The sequence below is a fragment of the Neovison vison genome, chromosome 11, assembly GCF_020171115.1.
Source record: "Neovison vison isolate M4711 chromosome 11, ASM_NN_V1, whole genome shotgun sequence".
Taxonomy (NCBI): Eukaryota; Metazoa; Chordata; class Mammalia; order Carnivora; family Mustelidae; genus Neogale; species Neogale vison.
The window spans coordinates 7,464,889-7,492,245 of NC_058101.1; positions in this window are offsets into that span (position 1 = coordinate 7,464,889).

Here is a 27,357-nt window from a genome sequence, read left to right on the forward strand (position 1 = left end):
TCCTCATATGCCTCATGACTAGCCTTTTCCTGGCCTTTCTTATGCACGAAATGGTTGTCTTTGGTGTGAGTGGGTGGATTCTTTTTCCCCCATAGTGCTTGAGAGTAGGCATGGATGAGTGGAAGGGGCATGGAATATTCCTGGTAAGATCTCTGATTTTCTAGTAACTTTTTTGGGCTCATGTAATAGAGTTAAATACACCTCTTAATTCAGGAACAAAATACACAAAAATACTTTGATGGTGCTACAGCTTTTACAGTAGTAATCCAGTATCCAACTTAGCCTGTTTTATAAAGAGTTTTAGGTAAGGAAATAAAATGTGTAGATATCAGTTGATGGGTATTTACTGAACACCATTTTTGTAATTTTGAGCTAGTTGGTTTTTCTGCAAGGAAGAAAGTTAGTCTTAGAACTAGAAATCCTAACATTTCTGGTACATTTATTTCTTCTTTCGAAGTCTCTTTTCCTGGATAAAATCAATAGTATTGATTTACAGTTTTGGGCCCAGATCTTTATTCTCTTCTGCCTTCCTGTCTTCTGCCTTCTCCTCTTCTTGTGTTCTCTCCTTGTGTTGGTTTCCTTGGCGTAAGCAGAGCAGCAGTGCTGATCTTGATGTGGGGAAGGAATGTTCTTATCTTGCCAGGTGGTACCGATCTGTATACAGTTAAGGAAAGACTAATTTTCTAGTTGTACAACTTATTTCCATTATCTCACCATGTTAAACTATTTTAAATCCTGTTGCTTTTAATCACAGAATCACTGGATCTTGAGTACGAGTGAGTGTATAAAAGTAACAAAGCTTCATGTTTTGAGTATCTGCTGTGTGCCAGGCTTATGCATTAGTATTAAGCATCATGATAATTCTGTAGGGTAAGTGTTGTCTTCAGTTTATAGATGAGAAAGCGGAGGTTCATAGGTTAAATGACCTGCTTGAGTAAATGATAGTTATTAAATGTTGGGAGCTGGGAATCACATTAGTTCTGTGACCCTGAACACTGTAGCACACCGCCTTTCCCTCAGACTACCATTTTGTTCAACTACCTGTGTAATAGCTAAGTCCTCTACATAGAGGAGCTCATGATTTGATAGACTGTCCATTTTTAGATACTTTAATTTGAAATCTAATTACTTAGCTCTTCAACTCAGAATCCAAGTTTGTCTAAAATAATGGAGAATTTATATATAATTGCTTGTTTACATCCAGTCATGCGCTTGAAGCAGTTTTCAGATGGATAATCTTAATATTTTTTGGCTTTTTCTGATTTTAAAAAGGTCTATCATAGGAAATACGTTAAAAAAGGTGAAAAAAATCACAATTTAATCTTCCAGAGGTAAATACTGCTAACATTTTAACGTTTAACTTCATTGTTTTTTCTTTTTCTATTTAGAGACTTTAAAAAAGCATAGAGAAATGTTAAACCCTTACTCTGATTTTAAGTATGGTAGAATTATCCGTGAAATAAGGTATAGCAGACTTGTCTCTGAAGTAAGTCAGGTTGCCCTGCCAAAGAATTTGTATCTAGTGTGTACTTATTTTAAAAGCCATAATTCAATATGTTTATGAATTTCTTGGTGTACAGAAACTCATTTGGTTCCTTTTATCTTTCAAGAGTGTATATGAAGTTGTTTTTATCTCTTGTAGCTTTTAGAGTCTTCTTAACTAGTACAGGGAGCTCTGGTACTAATGAGGGCATATTTGAAGTATGTTTATGGCATCATAGATTTTAAAACCAAACTTTTTTCCACTAAAACATTTTTTATAATGTATACATGTTTAATTTTCTTTTAATTTCTTTCAAGTTTTAGTCATGAATAAAAATGAATGTGAGTACTGTGGAGCCAAGATCCTGTTTTTTAAGTGCCTGGCACTTAATAGATGGTCAGCAGTGAATAAATTAAATTGAAATCAATTAATTAATTTGAAATCATGGTTTTTTTTTTTTAAGATTTTATTTAGTTATTTATTTGACACAGAGAGAGATCACAAGTAGGCAGAGAGGCAGGCAGAGAAGAGGAGGAAGCAGGCTCTCTGCCAAGCAGAAAGCCCGATGTGGGACTTGATCCCAGGACCCTGAGATCATGACCTTAGCCGAAGGCAGAGGGTTAACCCACTGAGCCACCCAGGTGCCTGGTTGTTCATTCTTTATTCCATTTCTTTAATCATCTCTGCTTAAATTCCCTTAAAACTTCTTGCTATTTGCCTTATATTCACTGAATTTATTTCTTACTAAGTGGACTTGTTTCTTTTTTTTCTTTATTAACATATAATCTATTATTTGCCCCAGGTGTACATGTCTGTGAATCAATCAGGCTTACACATTTCATAGCACTCACCATAGCACATACCCTCCCCAATGTCCATAACCCAGCCACTCCTCCCCGCCCCTCCCCACCAGCAACCTTCAGTTTGTTCCATGAGATTAAGAGTCTCTTATGGTTTATCTCCCTCCTCAGTCCCATCTTGTTTCATTTTTTTCTCTTCCTAGCCCCCACAGCTCCCTGTCCTGCCTCTCAAATTCCTCATATCAGAGAGAGAATACAATAATTGTCTTTCTCTGATTGACTTTCGCTTAGCATAATACCTTTTAGTTCCATCTACCTTGTTGCAAATGGCAAGATTTCATTTTTGATGGCTGCGTAGTATTCCATTGTGTGTATTTACCACATCTTTATCCATTCATCTGTTGATGGATATCGAGTTTCTTTCCATAGTTTGGCTCTTGTTTGACATTGCTGCTATAAACATTCAGATAACTATATTTTTATCTTTAGAGTAAATAACCCAGTAGTGTGATTGCTGGGTCAAAGGCAGCTATTTTTTCAACTTTCTGAGGAACCTCCATACTGATTTGCAGTATGGCTGCACCAGTTTGCATTCCCACCAACAGTATAGGAGGGTTCCCCTTTCTCTGCATCCTCACTAAGACCTCATTGTTTCCTGACTGGTTAATTTTAGCTATTCTGACTTGTGAGATGGTATCTCATTGTGGTTTTGATTTGTATTTCCCTGATGCGAGTGATGTTGAACTCTTTTTCATGTGTCTGTTGCCCATTTGGATGTCTTCATTGCAGAAATGTCTGTTCATGCCTTCTGCCCATTTCTTGATTGGATTATTCTTTGGGTGTTGAGTTTGGTTAAGTTCTTTATAGATTTTGGGTACTAACCCTTTATCTGATACGTCATTTACAAATATCTTCTCTCATTCTGTCAGTTGTCTTTTGGTTTTGTTTCTGTTTCCTTTGTTGTGCAAAACCTTTTTATCTCGATGAAGTCCTAATAGTTCATTTTGCCCTTGCTTCCCTTGCCTTGGGCGATGTTTCCAGGAAGAAGTTGCTGCAACTGAGGTGAAAGAGGTTGCTGCCTGTGTTGTCCTCGAGGATTCTGATGGATTCCTGTCTCACTTTGAGGTCTTTCATCCATTTTGAGTCTATTTTTGTGTGTGATGTGAGGAGTTTCATTCTTCTGCATGTATGTGGCTGTCCGATTTTTCCAACACCATTTGTTGAAGAGACTGTCTTTTTTTCATTGGACATTCTTTCCTGCTTTTTCGAAGAATTGTTGACCATAGAGTTAAGGGTCCATTTCTGGGCTCTCTATTTTGTCCCATTGATCTATATGTCTGATTTTGTGCCAATACCATACTGTCTTATTGATGACAGCTTTGTAATAGAGCCTGAAGTCTGGAATTGTGATGCCACCAATTTTGGTTATCTTTTTCAACATTGGTGTGGCTATTCTAGGTCTTTTCTGGTTCCATATAAATTTTAGGATTATTTGTTCCATTTCTTTTAAAAAAAATTGATGGTATTTTGATAGGGATTGCGTTAAATATGTAGATTGCTTTAGGTAGCATAGACATTTTCACAATATTTGTTCTTCCAATCCATGAGCATGGAATGTTTTTCCATTTCTTTGTGTCTTTCTTAATTTCTTTCGTGAGTATTCTGTAGTTTTTTGAGTAAAGATTCTTTGCCTCTTTGGTTTTGGGTGCAGTTGTAAAAGGAATTGACTCCATAATTTCTCATTCTTCTGTCTTGCTGTTGATATATAGAAATGCAACTGATTTCTGTGCATTGATTTTATATCCTGACACTTTACTGAATTCCTGTATGAGTTCTAGCATTTTTGAGTGGAGTCTTTTGGGTTTTCCACATAAAGTATCATATCATCTGCAAATAGTGAGAGTTTGACTTCTTTTCTGATTTGGATGCCTTTTATTTCTTTTTGTTGTCTAATTGCCAAGGCCGGGACTTCTAGTACTATGTTGAATAGCAGTGGTGATAGTGGACATCCCTACCGTTTTCCTGACAGGGGAAAAGCTCTCAGTTTTTCCCCATTGAGAATGATATTCACTGTGGGTTTTTCATAGATGGCTTTGATGATATTGAGGTATGTACCCTCTATCCCTACACTGTGAAGAGTTTTGATCAAAAAAGGATGCTGTACTTTGTCAAATGTTTTTTCAGTATTGGTTGAGAGTATCATATCATTCTTGTTCTTTCTTTTATTAATGTATTGTATCACATTGATTTGCGGGTGTTGAACCAACTTTGTAGCCCTGGAATAAATCCCACTTGCTTGTGGTGAATAATCCTTTCAATATATTGTTGGATCCTATTGGCTAGTATTTTGGTAAGAATTTTTGCGTCGTGTTCATTAGGGATATTGGTCTGTATTTCATCTTTTTCATGGGGTCTTTGTATGGTTTTGGGATCAAGGTAATGCTGGCCTCATAAAATGAGTTTGGAAGTTTTCCTTCCATTGCTATTTTTTGGAATAGTTTCAGGAGAACAGTATTAATTATTCTTTAAAAGTTTGGTATAATTCCCCTGGGAAGCTGTCTGGCCTTGGGCTCTTGTTTGTTGGGAGATTTTCAATTATTGCTTCAATCTCCTTACTGGTTATTGGTCTGTTTAGGTTTTCTATTTCTTCCTCCTTCAGTTTTGATAGCTTATATGTCTCTAGGAATGGATCCATTTTTTCCAGATTGTCAAATTACTGGTGTATAGTTGCTCATAATATGTTCTTATAATTGTTTGTATTTCTTTGGTGTTGGTTGTGATTTCTCCTCTTTCATTCATGATTTTATTAATTTGGGTCCTTTCTCTTTTCTTTTTGATAAGTCTGGCCAGGGTTTTATCAGTCTATTAATTCTTTCAAAGAACTAGCTCCTAGTTTTGTTGATTTGTTCTGTTCTTTTGGTTTCTATTTCATTGATTTCTGCTCTGATCTTTATGATTTCTCTTCTGCCAAGTTTAGGCTTTCTTTGCTGTTCTTTCTCCAGCTCCTTTAGGTATAGGCTTAGGTTGTGTACTTGAGGCCTTTCTTGTTTCTTGAGAAAGGTTTGTATTTCTATATACGTTCCTCTCAGGACCACCTTCACTGTGTTACAAATTTTTTTAATGGTTGACCCATTCATTTTTTACTAGGATTCTCTTTAGCCTCTATGTATTTGAGTTCTTTCCAACTTTCCTCTTGTGATTGAGTTCTAGTTTCAAAGTGTTTTGGTCTGGAAATATGCAGGGACTGATCCCAATCTTTAGGTATGGGTTGAGAACTGATTTGTTACCTTGGTTGTAATCTATTCTCGAGAATGTTCCATGTGCACTAGAGAAGAATGTGCATGCTGTTGCTTTGGGATGGAATATTCTGAATATATCTGTGATGTCCCTTTGGTCCAGTGTGTCATTTAAAGCCTTTATTTCCTTGTTGGTCTTTTGCTTAGATGATCTGTCCATTTCAGTGAGGGGGGTGTCAAGTCCCCTACTATTATTGTGTTATTGTAGATATGTTTCTTTGATTTTGTTATTACTTGGCTTATATAATTGGCTGCTCCCATGTTAGGGGCATAGATAATTACAATTGTTAGATCTTCTTGTTGGACAGACACTTTAAGTATGATATAGTGTCCTTCCTCATCTCTTCTTAAAGTCTTTGGCTTAAAATCTAATTTATCTGATATAAGGATTACCACCCCAGCTTTCTTTTGATGTTCATTAGTATAGTAAATTGTTTTCCACACCCTCACTTTAAATCTGGAGGTGTCTTTGGGTCTAAAATGAGTTTCTTATAGACAGCCTATTGATGGGTTTTGTTTTTTATCCATTCTGATACCCTTTGTCTTTTGATTGGGACATTTAGTGCATTTACATTCAGGTTAACTATTGAGAGATATGAATTTAGTGCCATTGTTTTGCCTGTAAGGTGACTGTTGCTGTATATTTTTTCTGTTCCTTTCTGGTCTGTTACATTGAGGCTCTCTCTTTGCCTAGAGAACCCCTTTCAAAATTTCCTGTAGGGTTGGTTTGGTTTGGTGTTTGCAGATTCTTTTAATTTCTGTTTGTCCTTGAAACCTTTTTTTTTTTTTTAAGATTATTTATTTATTTATTTGACAGAGAAAAGAGCTGGAGAGGGAACACAAGCAGGGGGAGTGGGAGAGGGAGAAGCAGGCTTCCTGTTGAACAGAGAGCCAAGTGTGGGGCTCGATCCCAGGACCACAGGATCATGACCCAAGCTGAGGCAGACACCTAACAACTGAGCCACCCAGGTGCCCCGTCCTTGAAGCTTTTTATCTGTCCTATTTTCAATGACAGCCTACTGGATATAGTATTTTTGGCTGCATATTTTTCTCATTTAGTGCTCTGAATATATCATGCCAGTCCTTTGTGGTCTGCCAGGTATCTGTGGATAGGTCTGTTGCCAATCTCATATTTTTACTATTATATGTTACAGACCTCTTGTTCCGAGCTGCTTTCACGATTTTCTCTTAGCCACTGAGACTAGTAAGTTTTACTCTTAGATGATGGAGTGTGGACCTGTTTTTATTGATTTTTGAGGGGGTTCTCTCTGCCTTTTGATGCTTGTTCCCTTTGCCAAATTAGGGAAATTCTCTGCTATAATTTCATATACTCTCTGCCCCAATCTTTCCTCTTCTTCTGAGATCCCAATTATTCTAATATTGTTTTGTCTTATGGTATCACTTATCTCTTGAATTCTCCCCTCATAGTCAAGCAGTGGTTTGTCTCTCTTTTGCTCAGCTTCTTTATTCTCTTATCATTTGGTCTTCTGTATCACTGCTTCTCTTTTCTGCCTCATTTATCCTAGCAGTAAGAGCCTCCATTTTTTACTGTACCTCATTAATGGTTTTTTTATTTCAACTTGTTTAGATTTTAGTTCTTTTATTTCTCCAGAAAGGGATTCTTTAATATCTTCTATGCTTTTTTGAGCCCAGATAGAACCTTGATTATCGTCATTCTGAACTCGAGTTCCCTAATGTCCGTATTGATTAGGTCCTTAGCTGTCAGTACTCCCTCTTGTTCTTTTTTTTTGTGGTGAGTTTTACCACCTTATCATTTTATCCAGGTAAGAGTAGATGAATGAGAGAACAAAATACTAAAAGGGTAGCAATGACCCCAGAAAAATATCCATTAACCAAATCAGAAGAGACCTGAAACCAGGGAGAGAAGAAAGGGGCAAAAAAAGAAAAAAAAAATTATATACATTCAACTGGCGAATAGAACAGAGCCACACACTTGATTTTCGGTGTGTTTTGGTCTGTTAGAAGAAATTATCTCCCAAAATTTTAAAGAAAGAAAAACTTACATATATATACAAAAATAAGGGTAAACACGATGAAGGGATGGAATATGACTGTAAAGATGAAAATTTAAAAAGATTCTAAAACGGGGCGCCTGGGTGGCTCAGTGGGTTAAGCCGCTGCCTTCAGCTCAGGTCATGATCTCGGGGTCCTGGGATCGAGTCCCGCATCAGGCTCTCTGCTCAGCAGGGAGCCTGCTTCCTCCTCCTCCTCTCTCTACCTGCCTCTCTGCTAGCTTGTGATCTCTCTCTGTCAAATAAATAAATAAAATCTTTAAAAAAAAAAAAGGTTCTAAAACAGGAATTGATAAGAAGTTGGTTGAAAAAATGAAAGAAGAAAGAATGTGATCAGGCTGGAGTCTAGAACGAAGCTATGTGCTAGACATAGGGTATATATTGATTAAAAGAAATTGTAAAGAAAATTTTAAAGAAATTTTAAAGAAAAAAATTTTAAAGAAAAATTTTAAAGAAAAAAATTCCTTGTATATAAGAAATAGGGTTAAATACAATGTAGGCATAAAATATGACTATTACAATGAAAATTTTAAAAGATTTTTATAAGAAGCTATTGATTAGATAAAATAGTTAAAAATGTTAAAATAGGAAAGAGGAAAAATTTAAAAAATAGAATAAGAAAAAAATTAAAAAAAAAACAAACAAAAACTTTGAGGGACTCCTGCATGGCTCAGTCAGTTGAGTGTCTGCCTTTGGCTCAGGTCGTGATCCCAGGGTCCTGGGATTGAGTCCGCATCAGGCTTCTGGCTCAGTGGGGAGTCTGCTTCTCCGTCTCCCCCTACTCATGGTCTCTCAGATAAATAAAATCTTTGGAAAAAAAATTAACTTTGAAAGACTAAAGGATCTTGGGGCAAAAGCCATGAATTCTATGTGTTGCTTTTCCCTTGCTCTGGAGTTCTGCGGTTCTCATTGATTGGTGAACTTGGTCTTGGCTGGATGTTTTTGCTGATGTTCTTGGGGGAGAGGCCTGTTGCAGTGATTCTCAAATGTCTTTGCCTGAGGCGGAATTGCACTGCCCTTGCCGGGATCAGCCTAAGTAAGCTGCTCAGTTTTGAGCAGCTTTTATTTTCTGAACACTTTCTGTACAGCTTTGGAGGATGGGAATGAAAATGGTGGCCTCCCAATCTCAGGCCCCATAGGAACTGAGAGCTTAGGGCCCGACTCCTCAGTGTGCCCTCAGAGAAAAGCACTCAGTCCCTCTTGTCCCTCTGGTCTCCAGCCGCTCTACATGCTCCCTTGGCCTCTGACCGAGTGTTTCTATCTCTGGCACACGGCCCTGTTTGGAAGCTCCAAACCTAGTAGGTTCCTGCTGCGTGCTCCTGCACCCCCTCCTCCTATAGGAGGAAGGTGAGTCTCCCCAGATCTGCCACTTGTGGGGTCCCTGCCCAAAGAACAGTGGACTAACTGTGCCTTGGATCCTGGTTTAAGGTAATCCTGAGCTGAGAGCACAGTCCTCGTCTCTGCCATCTTGCTCCTTCAGTGGACTTGTTTCTTACCGTCATTTTCATGTGGATTCTTTCCCTTGTATTTGTCCAGTTAATCCTTTAGATTATATGCCACCATTGGGCAGGCCTGCTTTTTTTGTTTATTCTAACACACCCCTTTTCATTCCCGTAATAGTCTTACACGTACCTGGTTATTTTACAACTGATTTTACTTTGTTTCCCCTTATTCATCCATCTTGCCAGATTTTTTTCTAACCTTAGACTTTTTTATTCATTTGGTTAAGCCCAGATTCTTTACTTTGAGATCTTTACAATATTGTTCCAGTTTTAACTTTTCAGTTTTATTTTTCATTATTCATTTATATATATTTTTAAAACACATGGTCTCTGAATTTTTGCTCCTTTTTGCATACAGTTCCTGCTCAGAACAGTCATTCTTAGAAAGATGTAGTTGTCAAAGGCCTGCTGCTGCTTCATAGTCCAGCTCAAAGTTTACCTTTTCCATGAATGTGAGTTAATATCCAGAATTCTTTTGTAATCTCTCTTCTAAATGATAAGCACTCTTACCAGTTTTAAAGTACTTAGCATTTCCTTTATTATAGTTCAATTTTTGCTTTTCCCCCTCATTTCAACATTGTTTATGAAACAGTTTATAAAGCTTCTTGTAGAGAAAGCTGGGTCTGGATCAGGGTACAAATAAAGCTACTGAAAGCTTTCTAGCAGTTGACTCCTGCGGGACAAAACAGGAAGCAATGAACTGGTTAGGGTGAGAGAGAGTATTACATTCTGAAAGGACAGTGATGGAGTTCTCATATCTTGCTCATAAGAATTTGTTGAAGTTCTAGTGAGGTTAAAATCTTGTTTCTAAGTTTTCATCATACATAAGAATCTGATAGAAGTGTGTGTGTGTGTGTGTGTGTGTATAGTAAATTGGTTGAGACTTCCCCACACCCCAAGTGTTTAACACTCAGACATAGTGACTGAAGTGTGATGGTATCATACTTTTCTCAAACTAGAAGACGGAAATCAAGTCATGCTGGAATCTGGTTGTTAGGTCCATCTGTTCATTTATCTCATTTAACAAAAGTTATTTTGCACTGGTTATGTGCCAGACACAGTACGTAGAGCCTAGTTATTAAAGAAAAATGAGCAAGACAGTAAATGACCTCAAACTTCCTGGCCTGGGGGAGATGAATGTGTGACTGACAGAACGTGCTGCAGGAGTGCTTTGGCTGAATTCTAACCTTAGTGTTAATAAATGGCTCAATAAGGAGGGAGTCCTGAGAATCAGGCGTTTCAGGATAACTTCTTGGCTTGGTTCTGCCACACAGGGATCCACAAAAACAGGATCTTTGGGAGGTGCATAAGCCTGTGACTTGTATGTCTTCTATTTTAGAATAGGCATTTAAACTTAGGTTCGTATGGATGTCAATTAACAGGGGCTTAATCTGTGATATATGATACCCTGGGTCCCTGGTGGGGCACCTGCCATTCCTCAGTTCATTAAGGATTGCCCTGGTCTGGAGGATGTTTCTTAGGCATGCCAAGTGTCTATTCTTGTAAACCTCTGATCAAGATCAAAGCTTCAGGCCGGTTGCAGTTTCTTTCCTCTAGACACAAACAACATATATTCAAATTGGAGTCAAACTTCTTATTCACCAACCTGCTTCCAACTTCTGTCCCATCTTTACTCTTTGTCATTTTCCTCATCTCATGCGCATGTGTTCTGTTTTTCTGGAGTCAGAATTCAGAATGAGCTAAGTATGGTAAACAGCTCTTTTGCCTGTTTAGAGGCTCCTGGAACTGCAGCCGTTGCCAGTAGAGTGGATTTAGGTGGAGTGTGGCCATTGGCTCCTCATCCTCAAGTGTGTAGGGACCCTGAGGAACTAAGCCTGCCTGCTGGGGCCTGGAGAACTCTGAAGAGCAGCGATGGTTCTGGGTCTTCTCCCAGGGCCTGGTTACAACATCCATCAAAGGAATTTTAGAAACCCAGCCCTGAATGCCCTGGGCTGTTTTCCTCACTTCCTTCTCCCCACCTCCCACTTGGTATCACAACAACATTTGCTTGAAATCTCTGGTTGGCTTTCTTTCCAGTCTGCCTTGCTTAGGTTATTTACATGTTAATGTCCCTTGTTGAATTCTAATTTCCTTTAGAGCATCTCATACAATGTCTGACTTTGAACTTAATATGATCTGTGCTTTCTCTTAAAGTTTTAAAGGATTATACTCCTTGAGTTCTGAATCAAGTTTTAAATCAATTGACAAGTAAATATGGGAGTCAGATATTGGTGCTAAACCTGGAAAGGGGATTATGCCTTAAAACCAGGTCAAATTGAGCTGGCTCTTCCTTATTCTCAGTTGAGTTGACCCATTAGGTCGCAGGCTACAGGTGTCCCTCTATAGGGGAGGCTCTGTCCTGGGGAGAGGAGCACTGAATTCTAAATATTGCAAGAATATAGAGAAATTCTCCTTCGAAGACCCTGAGGCAACCCTACTTCCTGGCAATCTTTGGATAGAAGATAATCTGGATCTAGGTAACCCCTGTGGGCTGAATGTAATTTGTAGAGGATGAGATGAATAACCTCTGTCAGGTACAGACTGTAAAATTGGCCTGACCTTCAGGGATGGTGTGAGCTGTGGCACCAGCAAGATCCACCTTCCACTCTGTCATTTTGAGAGGGAAGCAGTGCTAGCTGGTGTTAAGTCTGTGTACTTTTTTTTTTTAATTAAATCATGTTGTCCTAGGCGAAGTGCAGTATTTGTTAGAATTAATCTATCCCTTTCTTCTGACCTTTTTCTTTGTAAGTTGATATATTTCTTTAGGGCCATTTCCTCGTGAAGATTAACAGATTTGTTTAAAATAATGGAATTACAGACTTTGAAGCTAGAAGACCACATAGTCCAACCCATTCTGGTTTTGCTTGTTCGAACTGAAGCCCAGAAAACTTAAATTTCCTTACCCAGGCTTTCTGTGAAGGCTTGCAAAGGAAGACTTTCTCTTGATTTTCTGCACCATTATTTCCCCTGAGGCTCAGCAAATATATGTTGAGGATAAAATAAATAGGGTTGTCCCTTTGGACAAATACCCAAGACCTAAAGATCCAGAGAGATGACCTGGGTTGGGGGAAGGGAGACATGAGGGCTATGGGGGAAGGAGGAAAAACCTGGAGGAGTAAATAGAAGAGGTACCTCCTCCAAACCCTACTTCCCAGTGTCATAGCTGGGCATTGCAATCAGGTGTATTTGTAGATCCAAACATTTGGGCTTCTGGTCTAGTCTAAAATGTCAGGAGAGGGCAATTCAGAGTTTGGTTTTTGTTGTTGTTGTTGTTGTTGTTTTAATTCTTTATTTCTTTTCAGCATAACAGTATTCATTGTTTTTGCACCGCACCCAATGCTGCATGCAATCTGTGCCCTAATACCCACCACCTGGTTCCCCCAACCTCCCACCCCCCGCCCCTTCAAAACCCTCAGATTATTTTTCAGAGTCCATATTCTCTCATGGTTCACCTCCCCTTCCAATTTCCCTCAACTCCCTTCTCCTCTCCATCTCCCCTTGTCCTCCATGCTATTTGTTATGCTCCACAAATTAGTGAAACCATATGATATTGACTCTCTCTGCTTGACTTATTTCACTCAGCTGAATCTCTTCCAGTCCCGTCCATGTTACTACAAAAGTTGGGTGTTCATCCTTTCTGATGGAGGCATGATACTCCATAGTGTATATGGACCACATCTTCCTTATCCATTCGTCCGTTGAAGGGCATCTTGGTTCTTTCCACAGTTTGGCAACTGTGGGCCATTCAGAGTTACTCAATGTTATGAATTGTTTGTTGCATGAACTACTTGATATAATAGAAGTAGCTTGGGATTTTGGAGGCAGAGAGACAGAAGTAAAAATTCTTTCAGTCTGACATCACATAGTGTCTTATGACCTTGGGTCAGTTCTTAACTATCCAGACTTTTTACTCTCTAAAATAAGGGTAGTAGTAACAATCCTGTAAGATTAGTGTTGTGAGGTATAAGATAAAGCACTAGATAGTGCCTGGTGCACATTGAGTGCTCGGTGGACATTGGACTCCTTGTCTTCATGCCTGCAGCATCTCAGTGGTCTGCAGCATGTGCTCCCAGCATATGTACCAGTGTCCCCATCTCCAAGATTGGAACAGAGTCTAGGCTCTACCATTATCATCTGGGTGCCAGGGGGCTTGGGAGTCAGCCCAGGGACTCATGGCCTTGCTGCTTGCTCTGTCTAGAGGGCCTCGGGCTGTGAGGTTCTTCCAGCACCGTACTAGGAATTTGGTCCTGTTCTGTTCAGCCTGCAGCCCAGAGCTCTCCAACCCCCTGGATTCATACTCTTCATCCTAGTCCAGATTTGTTGGACTCACTTTTTCCTGGAGGAGGATAGAAACCCATTGTTCTGTCCTTTATGAAGAAAGGCTTTTTCTCTCCTGCCTCCATACAGGTTTCACTTGGCAAGTGAACCAGGCATTGGATCTGAGTGACTATCTGCTCAGCTGACTGGTTGGGTGGTGGATGAATCAGTCCAGTTGTGTAAGCCGTGAGCTGGTTGTGGGAGGAATCCATTCTCTGTGTGAAAGCAGCTGGCAATCTTTCGTGAGGTCGTGATGAGGGACATTACCTTGGGGGTCATGGTAATACATTTTGTTCAAAGTTCAGCATGGGGGAAGTTTATCTTCATTATCTCAGCCAGCTCGGGAACCTGTCCCCTTACTCAGCTGGATGGTTCTATAGGGTGTCACGACTTTGTCGGATTCCCCAGTGGATGCATCTGGGAATTTATAAATCATTTCTGTCCAGAATTGCAAGACTGTTTTTTTCTTTGGGATTACATTTAATCTTTTCTATACAGTTTGCCTTTATGAGAGAATGTTCTCAGGAATGAGTAACTTTGGTAATACATTTGTTCTTTTAAGAAAAGAACAAACTTGTTCGTATATTTAAAAGGGAAAAGAACCTTCCAAACTTTAGAACAGCTTGTGAATGGGAGACTTGGATTACCTCCTAATTTCTCTGCTTAGTATGAAGCAAGTAATTTTCCTGGCAATCAGTTTTCTTTTAGGTAAGAACAATAATACCTAATAATAATTCTTGATACATTTAAAGAAGTCCCTCCCCATTAATAATCATCCTTGTTTATTAGGCAGTAGATAAGAGTGGTTAAGGTCACATGCTCTGGAGACAGATTGCTGGGGTTTGTATCTTGGCTCCACCATTCACTTGCTGTATGACCTTGGGCAACTTATTTAACCTTTCGTGTTTCATGGGTAATTTGTCAAGATTAATTTATGTAAAAGGTTTAGACAAAGATAGCTATATTGTGATGTCTATGATATGTGCTACCTCTTGAGATTCTCTACTTAGCTGTTCTCTTACTTATTACCATTAAACTACACACACTGATTAGATTTTCATTCTTTACTATCTTGCCTGAATTAAGCCCCATAATTCCCCACTGCCTCTGATTTATGCTTTTACATCTGGATAAGATGATTAACAGCCTATGGTTAAAGGACGCTGGAGAATCCTTCAGGGAAAATGAACCTCAGTTACCTTTAAACTTTGTTTGCCGACAGCAGAGGGTGCCACAATGTTTCTTGTAAAAGGAATCTTCTGTGCAGAATGATTTTTTTTTTTTTCAACCTGGTACTTAAAAGTAAGAGCTTTTGTAGGATTATTGACATTGAGGAGTTTTATTATCCGTTATATAATAATGACACAAACATGACATTGAATAGTTTTAAACCTTAATTAAGCATGCCTATCACCATGATATTTCATATATGTCTGTTTGTATTTCTTGGATCAGGTTTGCAAAGGTGAAGTGTTTTCTAGAATGTGTGAGCAGTGTTCCATGTGAGCAGTATTATATGTTAATGTTATGTCCTTACATATTTTGTATATGTGCTCCCAAAGCAAGCGCTGTCCTTATACATTTTGAAATGGGCTGGAGATGAGGGAGGCATGGTGAGGGGTAAAGGGTAGAGCCAGAAGTCTGGGAGCAGGCAGCACTGGTGCTGGAATGATTTGCCATGGGGAATCTGCAAGCTGAGCAGGCCAGATGGATGATAGTTCTAAGTGGGAAAGTGCACTTTGGCTTGCTGATAATTGGAAATTGGTCAGCACCAGAGTGGGGAAAAATGTATACATCAAGGGGAATCTGAAGTATGGCTGACTTAATTTTCTAAGATGGCTGCAACAAGATGTCCATTTTACATGCACATATTCTAATATTTTACACTTCTACCAGCAAGAGGTAGGATGTATTTTTCTCCCCTTGAATGTGGGTGTCTGTTGGCTATGGTTGGAGTCATTTCCTAAACTTGGTCATAAAGCATATAGACTTCCTACCTGGGATACTATGGGGTTGCTGGCTCTTGGAACCTTGCCACCATGCTATGAGGAAAGCCAGGTCGCATGTGGCATATCAGTGTGCTGGCTAACAGCTTCAGCTGACACCCCAACCAACAGCCAACATTTTAGATGGCCCCAAGCTCCATCACCTCCTAACTGTAGCCAAGCGATAGACTGAGAACTTGCCAGCTCAATCTGTTCAATCCATGAGAGATAATGAAAAAATGATTGTTGTTGTTTTAACCCAACAAGTTTTGGGGTGATTAGTACCCAGCAAAACTCACTGAATTACAAAATTAAGGTCCATCATCAAGAGGATCTGGGATAAGAGAGTTAAGTCAAGGACACATTTTCAAAGTAAGAGCTAAACAGCAGAAAGGAGTTTGAGTATAAAAGGAGGACTTGAGATCAGGCATAGGGTGCCACTAAGGGAATCTCTAACGAAGCATGACTGGTTGGGTTTCTGTGACATGGCACACTACTTGCTATCTTGCTCTTCTTTTTATTTATTTGTTTGTTTGTTTAAAATTCAATTAGCGAACATATAATACATCATTACTTTTAGATGTAGTGTTCAGTGATTCATCAGTTGTGTGTAATACCCAGTTGTGTGTAATACCCACAGCACATGCCCTCCTTAATGCCCATCACCAGGTAACCCCGCCCCCCACCTCCTTATCTTATTCTTCTTAAAAGTAAGCTCACGGTTGCAGCTCCACCCTGATGTTGGCCTCTTCTAACTTTTTGTATCATGGAAAATGTCAAACATATGCAAAAGTGGTGAGACTAATGCACTGAACTCCATATTCACTGCCTAGTTTCAACATGATCAACTCACGGTCAGACTTATGTATCTATACCCTTACTCACTTCCCCGCTTCACATTGCTTTGAAGCAAATCCCAGTCATAAAATAATAAGGTCCCTACATATTTCAGATCTAGATCAACAGAAAAGGACTATTAAAAAAACAACATAACCACAATACTATTATCACACCTAAAGCAATGACCAAATGAACAATTATATATTTATATAACAACTTTCATGTTTAAGTCAGAATCTGCATAATATCAATAATGCTAGACTATCTTAGAAATATAATGCAATCAATATATGAATTTCTAATGACAATTTAAACTGATAAGAACAGATACTACACGTGATCTTAGCCAAAAGGCGTAATAGAAATGAAATATCTTAATCTGTCAAAAATACTATCATTTGGGACGCCTGGGTGGCTCAGTTGGTTGGACGACTGCCTTCGGCTCAGGGCGTGATCCTGGAGTCCCGGGATCGAGTCCCACATCAGGCTCCCAGCTCCATGGGGAGTCTGCTTCGCTCTCTGACCTTCTCCTCGCTCATGCTCTCTCTCACTGTCTCTCTCTCTCAAATAAATAAATAAAATCTTTAAAAAAAATACTATCATTTAATGTTTGTCAGTATAAAATATTTTAATCAGATATTATACATTCTTTTCACATTAAGTATTTGAAATCTGGCATGTATCTTACACACTTCAGTTTTTTGTTGTTGAAGTATAATTGACATGCAATATCATATTAGTTTCAGGTGTACATAGTGATTTGATATTTTTATATTATGATATTTGTTGATCCTCATAGTTACCATTTGTTACCACACAGTCAAATACAATATTATTGACTATATTCCATATGCTATAAATTAATATCTCTTGATTTATTTTATTTTATTACTATTTTAAAAATATTTTATTTATTTATTTGATAGAAACACTGCGAGAAAGGGGACACAAGCAGGGGGAAGAGGGAGAGGGAGAAGCAGGCTTCCCACTGAGCAAGGAGCCTGATGTGGGGCTCTATCCCAGGACCCTGGGATCATGACCTGAGCAGAAGGTAGATGCTTAACTGACTGAGTCACCCAGATGCCCCAACCTCATGACTTACTTATTTTATAACTGGAAGTTTGTACTTCATAATGCCCTTTCATCTATTTTGCCCATTTCCCCAGGTCCTCTCTGTTCTGGTAACCAACAGTTGGTTTCCTGTATCTGAATCACTGTTTTGTTTTTTGGACTCCACATGTAAATGAAATAATATGGGATTTGTCTTTCTCTTTCTGACTTATTTCACTTACCATAATAGCCTCTAGGTCCATCCATATTGTCCCAAATGGCAAAATTTCATTCTTTTTTGTGTCTAAGCAATATTTCATATATATAATATATATATATCTATCTGTATCTCACATTTTCTTTATCCATTCATCTACTGATAAACACTTAGGTTGCTTCTGTATCTTGGCTGTTGTGAATAATGCTGCAGTAAACATAGGAGTGCATGTATAGGAGTGTTTTTGTTTTCTTACACCCAGAAGGAAAATTGCTGGATTATATGATAGCTCTGTGTTGTTTTTTTTTTTTTGTTTTTTTTTGTTTTTTTTGGAAACCTCCAGACTGTTTTCCACAGTCGATACCAATGGACTACACCTCTGGCGTAGTAGTGGCTATACCAGTTTGTATTCTCACTAACAGTGCACAAGAGTTCCTTTTTCTCCACATCTTTGCCAACACTTGTTATTTTTGGTCATTTTGATAATAGTCAATCTGACCAGTGTGAGGTGGCTTCGCATTGTGGTTTTGATTCGCATTTCCTGATGTTGAACCTCTTTTCATGTGTCTATTGCCAGTCTGTATGTCTTCTTTGGAAAATGTCTATTCAAGTACTCTGCCCATTTTTAAATTGGGTTTAAAAAATATTAATTGTGGGGGCGCCTAGGTGGCTCAGTGGGTTGGGCTGCTGCCTTTGGCTCAGGTCGTGATCTCAGGGTCCTGGGATCGAGTCCCGCATCGGGCTCTCTGCTCAGCAGGGAGCCTGCTTCCCTCTCTCTCTCTACCTGCCTCTCCATCTACTTGTGATTTCTCTCTGTCAAATAAATAAATAAATAAAATCTTTAAAAAAAATTAATTGTGTAAGTTAGTATTTCGGATGTTAATGTCTTATTGGATATATAGTTTTCAAATATCTTCTCCCATTCAGCAGGTTGTCCTTTTATTGATGGCTTCCTTTGTTCTTGTTGATGGCTGTGCAAGGCCTTTTTAGTTTGATGTAATCTCATTTATTTAGTTTTTGTTACTTTTACTTGTGGAGGTTTGTTCAAAAAAATATTGCCAAGACTGATATTAAAGTGCTTACTGCTAATGTTTTCTTCTAGATGTTTTATGGTTTTTGGTCTTTATTCATGTCTTTAATCCATTATGAATTTATTTTTGTATATGGTGGAAAATAGTGGTCCAGTTTCATTCCTTTATATGTAGCAATCTGGTTATCCCAATATCATGTATTGAAGAGACCATCTTTTCTCCATTGCATATACTTGCCTCCTTCGTCATAGGTTAATTGACCATATGGATGGGCTTCTTTCTTTCTTTCTCTTATATTTTAATTTAAATTTTACTTAATTAATATATAGTACAATATTGGTTTCTGGAAGACATCCAAATGGCCAACAGACACATGAAAAAGTGCTCAACATCACTCGGCATCAGGGAAGTACAAATCAAAACCACAGTGAGATACAACCTCACGCCAGTCGGAATGGCTAAAATTAACTAGTCAGGAAATGACAGGTGTTAGTGAGGATGCGGAGAAAGGGGAACCCTCCTACACTGTTGGTTGGAATGCAAGCCGGTGCAGCCACTCTGGAAAACAGCATGAAGTTTCCTTGAAAAGTTTAAAATAGAGCTATCTTACAACCCAGCAATCAAACTACTGGTATTTACCCTAAAGATAAAAATGTAGTGATCTGAAGGGGCATGTGCACCTGAATGTTTATAGCACCAATGTCCACAATAGCCAAACTATGGAAGGAACCTCGATGTCCATCAACAGATGAATGGATAAAGAAGATATTGTGTGTGTGTGTGTGTATATATACACACACACACAGTGGAATATTATATATATTATACACACACACACACACACACACACACAGTGGAATATTATGCAGCCATCAACCCCCCTGAAATCTTGCCATTTGCAACAACATGGATGGAACTAGAGGGTATTATGCTAAGCGAAATAAATCAATCAGAGGAAGACAATTATCATATGATCTCTCTGATATGAGGAATTTGAGAGGCAGGGCGAGGAGTTGTGGGGGTAGGGAAGGAAAAAAATGAAACAAGATGGGACTGAGAAGGGAGACAAACCATAAAAGACTCTTAATCTCAGGAAACAAACTGAGGGTTGCTGGGCGGTGGGGATGGGTGGGGATAGGGTGGGTGGGTTATGGACATTGGGGAAGGTATGTGCTATGGAGAGTGGTGTGAATTTTGTAAGACTGATGATTCACAGCCCTGTACCCCTGAATCAAATAATCCATTACATGTTAATAAAAGAATATTGGTTTCTGGAGTAGAATTCAGTGATTCATCACTTACAAACAATATCCAGTGCTCGACACAACAAGTGCCCTCTTTAATGCCCATCACCCATCTAGCCCATCTTCCTGCCCACCTCCCTCCACAATCCTCAGTTTGCTCTCTGTCATTGAGAGTCTCTTATGGTTTGTTTCCCTCTCTCCCCACCCCTTCCCATATGTTCATCTGTTTTGTTTCTTAAATTCCACATGTGAGTGAGAGCATATGGTATTTGTCTTTCTCTGACTGACTTATTTCACTTAGCATAATATATTCTAGCTCCATCCATGTTGTTGCAAATGCCAAGATCTCATTTTTTTTTTTTAAGATTTAATTTATTTTGAGAGAGAGAGAGCATGAGCGAGGGGGGAGGGGTAGAAGAAGAGGGAGAAACAGATGCCCTGCTGAGCAGGGATTCCAGTGTGGGATTCAATATCAGGACCCTGGGATCATGATCTGAGCTGAAGTCAGATGCTTAACCAACTGAGCCACCCAGGTGCCCCATCATTTCATTCTTCTTCTTCTTCTTTTTTTTTTTAAAGATTTTATTTTTATTTATTTGACACACAGAGAGAGATCACAAGTAGGCAGAGAGGCAGGCAGAGAGAGAGAGAGAGAGAGAGAGAAGCAGGCTCCCTGCTGAGCAGAGAGCCTGATGCGGGGCTCAATCCCAGGACCCTGGGATCATGACCTGAGCCAAAGGCAGAGGCTTTAACCCACTGAGCCACGGTGCCCCGATTTCATTCTTTTTGATAGCTAAGTATATTCTAGTGGTGTGTGTGTGTGTGTGTGTGTGTGTGTGTGTGTGTGTGTGTGTATACACCACATCTTTATCCATTCATTAGTCAATGGACATTTGGGTTCTCTCCATAGTTTGACTATTGTTGATAATGCTGCTATAAACATTAGGGTGTATGTACACCTTCAAATCTGTATTTTTATAACGTTTGGGTACATACCTAGTAGTGCAATTGCTGGATTGTAGGGTAGTTCTATTTTTAACTTTTTGAGGAACCTCCATACTGGTCTCCAGCATAGCTGCACCAGTTTGCATTCCCACCAACAGTGCAAGAAAGTTCCCCTCTTTCTGCATCCTCACCGACATCTATTGTTTCTTATGTTGTTAATTTTAGCCATTCTGTCAGGTATGAGGTGATATCTCATTGTGGTGAGTGATGTTGAGCATCTCTTCATGTGTTTATTAGCCACCTGGATGCCTTCTTTGGAAAATGTCTATTCATGTCTTCTGCCCATTTCTTAACCGGATTATCTGTTTTTTGAGTGTTGAGTTTGGTAAGTTCTTTATAGATTTTAGACACTAATGTTTTATCCAATATTTCATTTGAAAATGTCTTCTCCCATTCCTTAGACTGCCTTTTAGTTTTGTTAATTGTTTCCTTCACTGTGCAGCTGCTTTTTATCTTGACAAAGTCCCAATAGTTCATTTTTGAACATGTTTCCCTTGCCTCTGGGGATGTGTCTTATAAGAGGTTGTTGTGGCCAAGATCAAAGACGTTGCTGCCTGTGTTCTCCTCTAGGATTTTAGTGATTTCATGTCTCACTTTTAGGTCTTCCATCCATTTTAATTTATTTTTGTGTATGGTGTAAGAAAGTGGTCCAGTTTCATTCTGCATGTTGCTGTCCATTTTCCCGAACACCATTTTTTGAAGAGGCTGTCTTTTTTCCATTGAATGTTTTTTCCCGGTTTGCTGAAGATGAGTTGGCCATAGAGTTGAGGGTCCATTTCTAGGTTCTCTATTCTGTTCCATTGATCTATGTGCCTGTTTTTGAGCTGGTGCCATAGTGTCTTGATGACTACAGCTTTGTAATATAGCTTGACATCTGGAATCGTGATGCCTCCAGTTTTGTTTTGCTTTTTTGAGATTGCTATTTAGCTAGTCAGGGTCTTTTGTAGTTCCATAGAAACTGTAGGATTGTTTGTCCTAGTTCTGTGAAAAATTCTTCTGGTGTTTTGATAGGGACTGCATTAAATGTGTAGATTGCTTTGTGTAGTATAGGCATTTTAACAATATTTGTTCTTGGAATCCATGAGCATGAAATTGTTTTCCATTTCTTTGTGTCCTTTTCAATTTCTTTCATAAGTGTTCTATATTTTGAGAGTACAGATCTTTTACCTCTTTGGTTAGGTTTATTCCTGGGTGTCTTATTGGTTTTGCTGCAACTGCAAATGGGATTGATTTCTTGATTTCTCTTTCTGCTGCTTCATTATTGGTGTATAAATACATAACAGATTGGGTGCCTGGGTGGTACATTCAGTAAAGTGCCCAACTCTTGGTTCAGCTCAGGTCATGATCTCAGGGTTATGAGCTTGAACCTGTGTTGGGCTTCATACTCAGCATGCTTGAAATTCTGCTTGAACCTCTCTCTCTCTCTCCCTCTCTCCCCATTTGCACTCTCTCTTTCCAAAGAAAGTAAATAAATAAATAAACAGAACGCTGTTCATCGTCATTAGCCATCAGGGAGATTAAAATCAAAACCACATTGAGATACTACCTTACACCAGTTAGAATGGCCAAAATCAAGACGGTAAACAACTTGCGTTGGAGAGGATGTGGAGAAAGGGGAACCCTCTTACACTGTTGGTGGGAATGCAAGTTGGTGCAGCCACTTTGGAAAACAGTGTGGAAATTCCTCAAGAAATTAAAAATAGAGCTACCCTATGACCCTGCAATTGCACTACTGGGTATTTACCCCAAAGATACAGATGTAATGAAAAGAGGGGCCATGTGTACCCCAATGTTCATAACAGCAATGGCCACAGTCACCAAACTGTGGAAAGAACCAAGATGCCCTTCAGTGGATGAATGGATAAGGAAGATGTGGTCCGTATATACAATGAGTATTATGCCTCCATCAGAAAGGATGAATATCCAACTTTTGTATCAACATGGATGAGACTGGAAGAGATTATGCTGAGTGAAATAAGTCAAGCAGAGAGAGTCAATTATCATATGGTTTCACTTACTTGTGGAGCATAAGAAATAACACAGAGGACGTTGGGGGATAGAGAAGAAAAGTGAGTTGGGGAAATCGGAAGGGGAGACAAACCATGAGAGACTGTGGACTCTGAGAAACAAACAGAGGGTTTGGAGGGGAGAAGGGTAGGGGGTTGGGTGAGCCTGGTAGTGGGTATTATGGAGGGCATGTATTGCATGGAGCATTGGGTGTGGTGCATAAACGATGAATTCTGGAACACTGAAAAGAAATAAAATAAATAAAACTAAAAAAAAAACCTAAATAACTAAATAAACAAATCTTTTTAAAAATCCAACATGGGTGCCTGGGTGGCTCAGTTGGTTATGCGACTGCTTTCGGCTCAGGTTATGATTCCAGAATCCTGGGATCGAGTCCCGCATCAGGCTTCCAGCTCCATGGGGAGTCTGCTTTTCCCTCTGACCTTCTTCCCTCTCATTCTCTCTCTCTCTCTCAAATAAATAAAGTCTTAAAAATGCAACAGATTTAGCAGTGTTTTGGTAGTTTTTTTAGTCTTTTGGGTTTTCTACATAGAGTATCATACCTGCATATAGGGAAAATTTGAGATTTTCCTTGCTGATTTGGATGCCTTTTATTTCTTTTTGTTGACTGATTGCGGAGGCTAAGACTTCTAGTACTATGTTAAATAGTAATAGTGAGAGTGGACATCCTTGTCATGTTCCTGACTATAGGAGAAAGGGTCTCAGTCTTTCCCCATTGAGGATGATATTAGCTGTGGGTCTTTTGTATATGGCTATTATGATGTTGAATTATGTTTCTTTGTTGAGGTTTTTTTTTTTTTAAATCAAGAATGGATGCTGTATTCTGTGCTCAGTGTGAGTCTGCTTGAGATTCTCTCTCTCTAAAATAAATAAATGAGGGACACCTGGGTGATTCAGTTGGTTAAGTGGCTGCCTTTGAATCAGGTCATAATCCTGGGGTTCTGGGATCGAGTCTTGTGTAGGGCTTCTTGCTCAGCGGGGGAGCCTACTTCTCCTTCTGCCTGCTGCTCCCCCTGCTTATGCTCACTCTCTCTCTCTGATTTAAGAAAATGAATAATTAAAAAATAAATAACTCTTTAAAAAAAGCAATAGATGATGTATTTTCTTAAATGCTTTTTCTACATATATTGACGGAATCATATTGCTCTTTCCCCTTCTTTTATTATTGTGGTGTATCATGTAGATTGATTCATGAGTACTGACCACCCCTGCCTGCATGGGCTTTTTTCTGAGTTTTCTATTCCATTGATCTATGTGTCTGTTTTGTTGCCAGTACTGTAATGCTTTGATTACTATAGCTTTGTTACGTAGTTTGAAACTGGGGAGTTATACACTTCAATTTGGACTGGCCACAAATGGCAAGAGACTGACTATCAAACTGGACAGTGGAGATCTATTTGCTACAATTGGTTGATATGTCTCTTATGTTACTTTTAATCTATAAGAGCCTTCCCCCACCTCCCTATTCATTTTACTCCTTTATGGTTTTGTGTGTGTGTGTGTGTGTGTGCACGCGCGCGCGCATGCACACATGCAAAAAATATGATTTTATTAAAGCATGGGGACAGGACCCATGGGCAGAAAGAGCTGCCTCATTTTATTCCTTTATTTGTTAAAGAAAATGTGTTATTTGTTTTATAGAGTATTTCACATTCTCGATTTTGTTGCTTGCATTCCTGTAGTATGATTTGTCATATTCTTCTTGTCCTTGTATTTCTTGCAAACAGATAACTTGATCTCTAAGTTGGATCAGTTTTAGGATAAACTCTTGTCAAGAGTACTTGTAGCTTATGTTGTTTTCTTCCATTAGGGGACACATAATGACTGGTAGCCATTGACGGTCATTGTCTTAGAGCCATTACTTTATTAGGGGCTGAAGATTATTTTATTATTAGGGGCTGAAGATTATTTTATTAATTCATCTTTTGTTTATTGCAGGAACATTCCATAAAGAGAAAACTCCCTTAATCGACTTGGTAATGTAAATAATAATTGTGGTCTGATGCTTTTATTTTGTAAATTATTGTTTCTTTTAAAAGATTTTTTAAATTTATTTGAGATAGAGCGAGCGAGAGAGTATGAGCACAAGTGGGGGCTGGGAGTGGAGGGCAGGGGCAGAGGGAGAGGGAGAAGCAGGCTCCCGGCTGAGCAAGGAGCCCGATGCTGACTTGATCCCAGGACCCTGGAATCATGACTGAGCCAAAGGCAGACACTTAACCAACTGAGCCTCTGAGGTGCCCAGTAAATACTGCCTTAGAATTACAAAAAAATCAGTAAAAATCAGAAAAAACCCAATTTCTAAGTTATGGTGAGAGTACTATGCAAATTATAGTTAGTTTTTCTTAATAAAGTTAGTTTTGCTTATTATTAGAGTAACACATGTTCATGATAGAAAATGTGGAAAAGTAGAGAGAAGAAGAGAGAAAAACAGGGACTCTTAATTGTACCACCCAAAGACAACCTTGTAAACATTTTAGTTTGCTTCTTCACAATCTCTTCTTTAAGCATTTAAAAAACCCACATTTGTGATCATAATTAACACTCATATATTTGTGTCTTATTCTTTTTCATATAGTAGAGCAAACACATCCCTGTACAATACAATCTCTATGTAAACACTGTTTACCTGTCTTGCATAATATTTAAATTACAGATGCTAAGTATTTAGAATCTTACTGATAGCTTTTCTTCTGTAAATGTACTGTAATGAAGAGTGACGTATTTCACTCTTGCATTTAAGAGGCAATCCTTAGGAAATGCACCTTATTTTAAAAAGGTATGAAAGATTAGTACACAAATGTACACATAATGTAGTGGAACAAAATGAAGTATGAACTCTACAATCGAGAAACTGTTCATTCAATCACCAAATATTTATTGAATTTCTGCTATGACTTTTTTCTAGGCACGGTGGATACAGTGGTAAAAAAATAGACAGGGTCTCTTCCCTCATGGGGCTTATGTTTTAGTGTGTGTATGGGAAGTCAGACAATAAACAGGTAAACAAGATTATTTCAGACAGTGATAGATACTGCAAAGAACATGCAGCAGCTACTTAGAAAAAGTAGTTCTTTGTGGGGGTCTCTGACTAGATACTATATTTGGATTAGTTGCCAGTATGGGGAGCGGGGTGAAAAAAGGCAGAAAGTAGGACACCAAAGCAGATGAACATTTCACTGGTAAAAGAAAGAGAGAACAAACATTTTAGAATTAAAAGAGGTGTTCCAGAGAAAATCCTCAAGTGAGAGAGCCTGCAGGTTTAAATCTGGGGGCCACACGAACAAGGTTCATGACATCAATAACTATCAGAGACATGAGAAGCAAAACCACAGTGCAATACCACTTCACACCCACTAGAATGGCTATGATCAAAAGACAGATAATAACAAGTGTTGGTAAGCATGTGAAGATATTAGAACACTCACACACTGATGGTAGGAATACTTATGGTGTCACTTTGGAAAACCATGTGGCAATTCCTGAAAAGGTTGAGCATAGACACACAAATCCAAAGAGACTGATGTCTGCCAGAGGGTGGGGGAGAGGAGAGGGAGGATGGGCAGTGACTGCTAATGGGTATGGGGCTTCTTTTTGGAGTGAGGAAAGTGCTTTGGAATTGGTTATGGTAATTATCGTTCAATGTCGTGAATAACTAAAAACCATTGAATTGTATACTTAAAACGAGTAAATTTATGGTGTGTGAGTTATATCTCAATAAAGCTGTTATTAAAAGAGATCTGCTAGCACTTCCCTCAGGAAATCATTCCACTTAGATGGGATGCTATGACGCCTGGAATTTGCTTCAGAATAATCCATTAATGAAGTTCTAGATGAAATAAGACTGGAAATGATTTGCTAATTGTGGAAGTGGAGAAATGGGTACAAGGGGGTTCATTATTCTATTTATTTTTTTATATATATGATGTTTCCCATAATAAACATTAACAATGCATTTTTTATCAAAAGACCTTTGGTTCTGCCACAATTATTAGCAAGTCGTAACCGTGAGAGACTGCCTTGGTTAATAGCCTGGCCTCTGGAAGCATTCTATGTATATTATGTGATCCTGGGGAAGCCACAGAACTTCTTCATACGTGTTTTCTCATCTATAAAATGGAGGCACAGAGCACCTATTTCATAGGGATGTGGCAAGGATTCAGTGAGTTCATATGATTGGAATGCTGTCTGATACTTTGTAAATTATGTGTGTTCACCTGTTCCTTTAAAAAAACAGGAAGGGTGGGAGGGAAAGAGGGAGAAACCCTGACACCAGACTACCTTTTAGCAAAAGGGAGGATTCTGAGTCTAAGCAATCTGAACTCATAAGATCTTGAGGAAACTCCTACCCCATTAATTTTGGGGAAGCAAGAAGGGGACACAATCATCACAGATGAAAAGGCCAGCTTTTTTCAGCTGTCTTCTTGCTGCATTCGTGAGCAGAGAAAGAAGCCTTAAGCTATAAATGCGGATATTTTTGCACTTAATATTTTTTAATCCATGGTGCTTGTGACCTTGGCATCCCTGCC